Source organism: Musa acuminata, chromosome BXJ1-8 (assembly GCF_036884655.1).
Source record: "Musa acuminata AAA Group cultivar baxijiao chromosome BXJ1-8, Cavendish_Baxijiao_AAA, whole genome shotgun sequence".
In the NCBI taxonomy this organism is placed as follows: domain Eukaryota; kingdom Viridiplantae; phylum Streptophyta; class Magnoliopsida; order Zingiberales; family Musaceae; genus Musa; species Musa acuminata.
Window position 1 is genome coordinate 40,655,654 of NC_088334.1, and position 8,177 is coordinate 40,663,830.

The window sequence follows — 8,177 nt, forward strand, 5'->3', positions numbered from 1 at the left end:
GTCGATCCGAATCATGGAGATAAACCGACTTGGTCCATCTTCCAAATTTTATCATACTTCAAGAATTAATCTAGTAACACAATTTAGAGATTGTTTTTTTTATCAAAAATGAGTTCTTACATTAAAGAAGAGATCGAGTGTTGGTATTTTGATTTTTTTTATAGGTTGATTATCATATGTCAAATCATAATTAAATGGAGAATTTTGTTCATATCTAGTCATTTATAAAAAAAAAAATTATTGTCTGTGAAGAGAAACTGATATGTATTATAGATGTGACAAATTTGGTGCACACATAGAACCGCAAGAATATTGTGGGTGAGTTTAATGATGAACACAGTTTTTCTGTATGGTTTTATGTGTGATTTAGGAAGCCAAAAATATTTTTTTCTATGAGAGAAAAGAACTGCTTCTCAACTAAATTTCAAGTGAAAACTGTCTTTATCGAATGAATTTAGTTCACACAGACAATTAGGATTTGTGCATGAGGAGGACGATCCCGAGTGGATGAGAGTGAGAATCACGGAGGAAGCCCCGTTAAGGAAGTCCTAATCCATTATTTATTTTACTTGCGTATAGATCTAAGAAAAAGAAGATTGAAAGATTGGAGAGGGAACAGGGAGTTCACGACCTCGACCAATTTAAAGTAACCTATTCGTATTATGGAATTGTTGGAGCATACCCAAGAAAGATAGTATGATTTGTTAGTCATAGGTGTGCTGTGTCACGTAGGTGTGCTTATAGGTGTCTTGTAAATTAATTACGTGAATGATGACATATGTAATATGATTCACACTCTTTTTGTTTATTATTATTATTATATTTTTTTATTTTATATTATTTATTGTATATATATTATGATGCTCATAATTCTGTAGATTCGGATCATAGTGAAATCATGATAATAAGATTGATTCATTTTTGAACATAGACCATAAATAATTTCGGTCATAGAGTACATGAGAAAAACATCGAGATAATTAAACATACTGATGTACTGTATACCTATCTATATAATAAAAGTGGTTGATCATATAACTACTTGTATGAGGACACTAGAGGTATAATGTAGGTACTCATTAGAAAATGAATTCATTGATTGATCCGCTCACAGAATTCTGGATGGTTGATGATACCTTATTGTTAGATAACAATTCTATTATCCCGATGGTATATCTAATCCTTAGACTTGAACACCAATGATGTCCTATATGAGTACTCTATTCTTTGATACCAAACTTATAAGCTTGGAAATTCCAAATCTAACACAACTAGTTATCAAGAGTGGCAGTCAATCTTACGAGGGCTATTGAGTGTCAATAAAGGATCATCCACTTTCAATGTCATGAGAGAAATATTTTATATGTTCTTGCTCAGATAAATCTTTGGTGTTGAATCTCGTATTTTGATGATGAAACCACTTAATATGTGTCTATGTTTTAATCTACGTTTTGAGTGACGCAGGATGCTTCGATCAGGATGAGACAATTAAAGTAGGAAAACTCATGTTGTGCCGGAGGAACATGTCAGAAGATTGGACGTCGGGCCGGTGGATAGGTCGACGTATCGACATAAGGCTTCGGGCTGTGGACTCGGGTATCAGGGCAAGAAGAGCGGGTATTGTGCCAAGGATATCAGAGTTGCAGAGTCAACTGGCCGATTGGGCAGTAGGCCGCAGGAGAGAACGATGCGCCGAATAATCGGACGAAGCGTCGAGGGACCAATGACATGCCGGACAACTTAGTTAATTGCTTAGGATTAATTGTCTCGATCGAAGTTTTGTTTTACATATGCAGGATTAACTACGATGGAAGTAAGACATGCAGTAGGAGTTGCGCTGGAGTTAAGACTATGATCATGTTGGGAGTTCAAGAGTTCGACGGAAGTCCGGACGGTCGTTGGAGGTTCTGCGAGAACAAATCTGAGAAGTCCAGGAGCTTGCCAAAGAAGCTCGTCGAAACTCGCCAAGTGGATCGTCGCAAGTCTAGGAGTTTGCCGGAAGTCTGCTGGAGCATCACCGAAGGTTCATCGGATGTTCGCCGGAAGTTCGTCGGAAGCTCGCTGAAATAAGCAATTGATGCACCGGAGCAAGTTGCAATAAATGTCTTAAGAAATATCGTAGTTAGCATGTAGATTAAGCTAGGAATGGGAGGTGATCCCATTAACTTAATCTGGGGGCAATTGGGCCCTTGATAGACCCAAATTGGGCCCTTGACAAACCCAAATTGGGTCAAATGGATTAGCCCATTCGGACCCAGATTTCTTGGTCGGTGGTGGCACCGCCTGGGTCGACGGTGGCACCGCATAAGAGCTCAGTCTCCCAGAAAATCTGGGTGGTGCAACCGCCTTAGTCAGGCGGTGGCACCGCTTGGGTTCAGTCTCCGAGCAAGACTGGGCGGTGCAACCGCCCCAGTCAGGCTGTGGCACTGCTAGAGCTCGGTCTCCAAGCTCTATCAGGTGGTTGTACCGCCCCAGTCAGGAGGTAGTATCGCCAGGACCCCGGAAATCCGAGAAAAGATATTTTTGAGCTCTAAATTCAAACCAGTTTGGGGCCTATATATACCCCATCCTTTCCTGCATGAAAGGGCACCGAAAATCCAATCTTACTATATGATTTTTAGAGCTCAAAAATGTTGTAAAGGCTAGAAGTTCTCCTCCCTCTTTTCTTCCAAGTTTTGATCTTTCAAGAGAGGAGAGAAAATTCTATATGGGTTGTCTCCTAAGCCCGTCAAAATGAGTGAAATTGTAAAAGGGTGGTTGGCCTTCGCCTATTGAAGGAGGGCCTCTAGTATACGCTGGTGACCTCATCGGAGGAGGAAGCCGAAAGTGGATGTAGGTCACGTTTGACCGAACCACTCTAAAATCTGGTTTGTATTTCCTTTGTGCTATTTATCTTAACTGCAAACTGTCTTCCTTACTTTACTTCAAATACGTTTCCGTAATCTTTCAAAGTTATTATCTACACGAAACGACTTTTATGTCGGAATCAGATTTCAATGTACGAACAAAGTTTTAATCGTCGAAAGTTTTTCGCTACACTAATTCACCCCTCTTTTAGTGCTCTTGATCCTAACAATTGGTATTAGAGCCACGGTTTTCTACTTTGGTTTAACACCCAAATAGAAATGGCTCTTTTCAGCCTTTAAGAGGGTTACTCTCTTATTCGTCCTCCCTTTTTCAATGGGACGGACTACACTTGTTGGAAAACTCGAATGAGAGTTTTCTTGCTTTCATTGAATCTTGATTTATGACACAGTTGAAAATGGATTTGAAATATCTTCTCTTCCAATGATCCATGGAATGATTTGGAGAAGAAGACGTTTTCTTTAAACGCAAAGGCTATGAATGCCTTGTTTTGTGCACTTGACAAAAATGAATTTAATCACGTTTCGATGTGTGATTCGGCTTTTGATATTTGGAGAACTCTTGAGGTTACTCATGAAGGCACTAACCGAGTGAAAGAGTTCAAAATCAACATTCTCGTGTATTCTTATGAACTTTTTCGAATGAAGCCGAGCGAAACCATTGTTGACATGTACACCCGTTTTACGGATGTCGTCAATGGTTTAAAAGCTCTTGGCAAATGTTTCTTAAATTTTGAACTTGTTAGTAAAGTTTTACGATCACTTTCTAAAGCTTGGGAATCAAAAGTAACGGCAATACAAGAAACAAAAGATTTAAATATTTTTTCACTTGAAGAACTTATCGGTTCATTGATGATATATGAAATGGTGCACAATGCACATGATGAATATGATGAACAAAATCACCTTTCAAAGAACAAGAAGGATTTGGGACATAGAACATTTGAAGACCACTCGAGCATAAGCTCAAGTGATGGTGAACAAGAACTACTCACTAAGAAATTTAAAAAATTAAAGAAACAAAAATTTAAGAACAAAAAGAACGGAACTACTTACTTTGAACGTAAGAAGAAGAACATAAAGTGGGATGAATCGAGCTCCTCCGAAGACGAGGAGAAAATCAAGAAAGGAGAGGTCGTAAACTATGCTTTAACGACATTTAACGATGAGGTAATCAAAACCCCCTTAATTTATTTCGAAATTACATGATGCTTTCCATAATGCATTTTCTTTTTTTTTTGGTATAGAATTAATTTTCTTGAAAATTGTATGTTTAAATAATATAATGAAAATGCTAATGAATTAGGATTATGCTTATCATGCTTAACTTTCCATTGATTTTAAAAATAATCATGAAAAATATATATCTTATGATAAACAAACAAAATGATTTTTGATTGATTAAATGAAATCATGTTTAATTCGAAGTAATGCATAATGATGTAATGAAAATATTAAATGTTTTGATACCATGATTGACTATTCTATGTATGAGATTTTAAAAGTTATACATGATGATTTGGTCTTGATGGTTTTTATGACGAAATTCATTTTTCGATCCTAAACGTTGATGTATATTTTTATTTAGCATAAAAGAAAAGAACATGTATGTATGAAATAAATCATATGAATTAAAACAACTAAAAAGTGGAAAGGTTTCTTCTTAAAAAATTTATTTTTTTGACTTTATTGATTTTTCAAAAGGGAAATTAATGAATCTATTTGTATTACTTTTGTGAATCTCTCGAAAATGATCTTGATTTGATGATTTAAATGAGTTTTATCTTGATTTTTTAAAATTTATAAATTGAGATTTCTTATGCTTAAGTCAAGATTTTATATGCATGAATTAATATCTTGTTCTCTTACAAGATTGAATGAATTATATCTATATCATGATCTCCTAAGAATTCTTTTTATTTTTTTTATTTAAAATGGAGATGTGTCAAAATGAATCATGTCTTTTGGTATTAAGTAATTTTATCTTTCATGAGATTATATTTATGGCTTATATGCCTTGAAATTATTAAAACATTTTATACTATTTTGTTCTTCCCTTCTTCTTTCTTATTTACAATGATAAAATAAGGAGAAATTTTGATCATGCATGGTAGGGTATAATTGCTATAATGATGATTTTACACAATTACATACCTTAATAACAAGTTGGAAATTATGTGTTTTGGATACAAAAATTTTCATGATAATAAGCATGTTTTATCTTCATGATTGAATTTGAAAATCTATAGCAAAACCTTGTCCGAATGCATGAAAGTGTTAAATTTTATTTTCGGATCTTCTTGATCCTAACAATCGGATTTTCTCGATATATTATTCTCTTCCGGACTTAATAAATATATGTCATATTGAGTTTGATTCTGTTGGGAAATCATTGGGGGGGCGACATCATATGCGCAGCGGAAGAACAAGAAAACAAAATCCCCGATTCCCAAAAAGATGTTTGTCGTCGTGCGAAGATTGGTGCGCAAAAATCCGCAAACCACAAAACTGCGTATAGAGATTGTGTTACCTAGGGAGATCGTATATCCCTGTTTCCTTGCAGATCCTTAGGAGAGGGTGAAGGAGGTCAAGCGTCCTCCTCTCTAGCGGTGATCCACACAACAGGGTTGCGACGACGCTCCTCAAAAATCCAGGCCTACTTTAAGGTGGAGAGGGAGAGGAGAATAGGAAAGGCAAGCAAAGACTCTAGCCTATGAGGCTGTGAATCCCTCCTATTTATAGAGATCCCGTGTCAAACCCTAATGGGTCCTTCCCTAGTGGGTATTGGATCTGCATCCAATAAGACAAGGAGTCCGTCGGATATCTCATATCCGAACCTCTACTCATCGCAATCCTTACCATATGTGTATGACCCTCTAGGCCTAATATCGAGCTGGCCGTGAGTCATACCTGTCAGAACTCCTTCTAACTCAGTGAATTATTATCTCTGTAATAATTCACTCGACTCATCGACTACGGACGTACTAGGCCACTACGCCGTAGTCCCCAGACGATAAAGGGGAATCCAATCCATTGGACCTATCTGTCCTCAGTTACCATGTACCTATAGTCCCTCATCCATCTAATATCCCAGAGACCGTATATCGAGCATAGTGCTGTCAGACCCATACGGTTTCTACTCGAGTCTCGCTCTAATCGGATTCTCCCAGAGAACTCTTTCTCTCTCAACCCGAATGACCCTAGCTAGGGATTTGTCTGAGCAAGAACACATAGGATATTCCTCTCAATGACCAGCTGTACTAGATCTGGGGACAACCAAACCTATAAGTTTGGTATCAAAGAGTGGAGCACTCATACAGGACATCCTTGGTGTCTCTAGTCTAAGGACCAGATACACCACTAGGACTACGGAATCGCTGTCTGACAATAAGGCATCATCAACCATCCAGCATTCCGTAAGCGGATCAATCAGTGAACTCATTCTCCAATGAGCACCTGTACTGTATCCCTAGTTTCCCTACACGAGCAGCTATGAGACCAGCTGCATCCATCATATGGACGGGTATACAGCACACCAGTCTATCCGGTTATCACAATGTCCCTCTCGAGTAACCTATGACCGGGATTATTTAGGTTATGTGTTTAAAGGTGAATCGATCTCATTATCATGATCTCATCACGATCCGATTCCCATTGCACAAATCCAAGGACATCACAATATATATATATATATATATATATGCATTTATGCAATAGTTATAAAGTGATATACACCAAAATATAATAAGCAAAAAGATTATGTATCAAGTCACACGTGTCATCACTCACGTGATTGGCTTACTGGGCACATATGACTAGCAATCTCCCACTTGACCTAAAGCCAATCACATATGTGTCTGATCCCCATCAGACTCCTGTGACGCTCAAAGACAATCTGAGACAACGGCTTTGTCAGTGGATCTGCAATGTTATCTTCGGATGGAACTCTTTCCACTGCTATTTCTCCTCGGGTTACGATCTCTCTGATAAGTTGGAACCTCCTCAGAACACTTCTGATGAGACCCGGGTTCCCTTATTTGAGTAATCGCCCCGTAGTTGTCGCAATATAAGGAAGTCGGCTCCTCGTTACTTGGCACGACTCCCAAATCTGTGATGAACTTCTTCATCCAGACTCCCTCCTTTGCTGCATCCGATGCAGCAATGTACTCCGCCTCTGTGGTCGAGTCAGCAGTGGTATCTTGCTTGGAACTCTTCCAGCACACTGCTCCTCCATTCAAGGTGTACACATACCCTAAATTCGACTTGCTATCATCGACATCAGACTGAAAACTTGAGTCAGTGAAACCTTCAACCTTAAGGCTATTACCTCCATATACTAGTAAAAGATCATTAGTCCTTCTCAAGTACTTAAGGATATACTTTACTGCTTTCTAGTGCTCCAAGCCTGGATCCGCCTGATACCTGCTCGTGACACTCAGAGCATGCGCTATATCAGGCCTAGTACATAGCATGACACCATGATAGACCCTATTGCTGAGGCATAAGGTATCATATTCATGTTTGCCCTTTCTTCTGGTAGTTTTCCATGTCAAACCTTTTTGACAATGGTTTCTATGTACCTGGACTGGGACAAGCCAAGCATCCTCTTGGATCTATCTCTATAGATTCTAATCCCCAAGATATAGGATGCTTCCCCTAAGTCCTTTATGGAGAAGTGTCTAGATAACCAAGTCTTTACTGTGGATAGCATTCCTACATCATTCCCAATGATGAGGATGTCATCCACATATAACACCAAAAAGGTGATAGCGCTCCCACTTACCTTCCTGTACACACAAGGCTCATCTTCATTCTTAATGAAGTCATAAGATCTGATTGACTCATCAAATCTTATGTTCCAACTTCGGGAAGCTTGCTTTAGTCCATAAATGAATCTAAGCAACCTACACACTTTATCTGGGCAGTTCTTGGACACGAATCCCTCAGGTTGCATCATATACACTTCCTCCTCGAGGTTCCCATTGAGGAATGCGGTTTTCACATCCATCTGCCAGATCTCATAATCATAGTGTGCTGCAATAGCCAATAGAATTCTGATGGATTTTAGCATTGCTACGGGTGAGAAGGTTTCATCGTAGTCAACACCTTGCCTTTGACGATACCCTTTAGCCACTAGCCTTGCTTTATAGGTCTCTACCTTTCCATCTACTCCGATCTTTTTCTTAAAGATTCATTTGCAACCGATGGGTACAATACCTTCGGGCGCATCAACTAGGTTCCAAACCTTATTGGAGTACATAGAATCCATCTCAGAATTCATGGCTTCTTGCCACTTCCCGGAGTCTATACTCA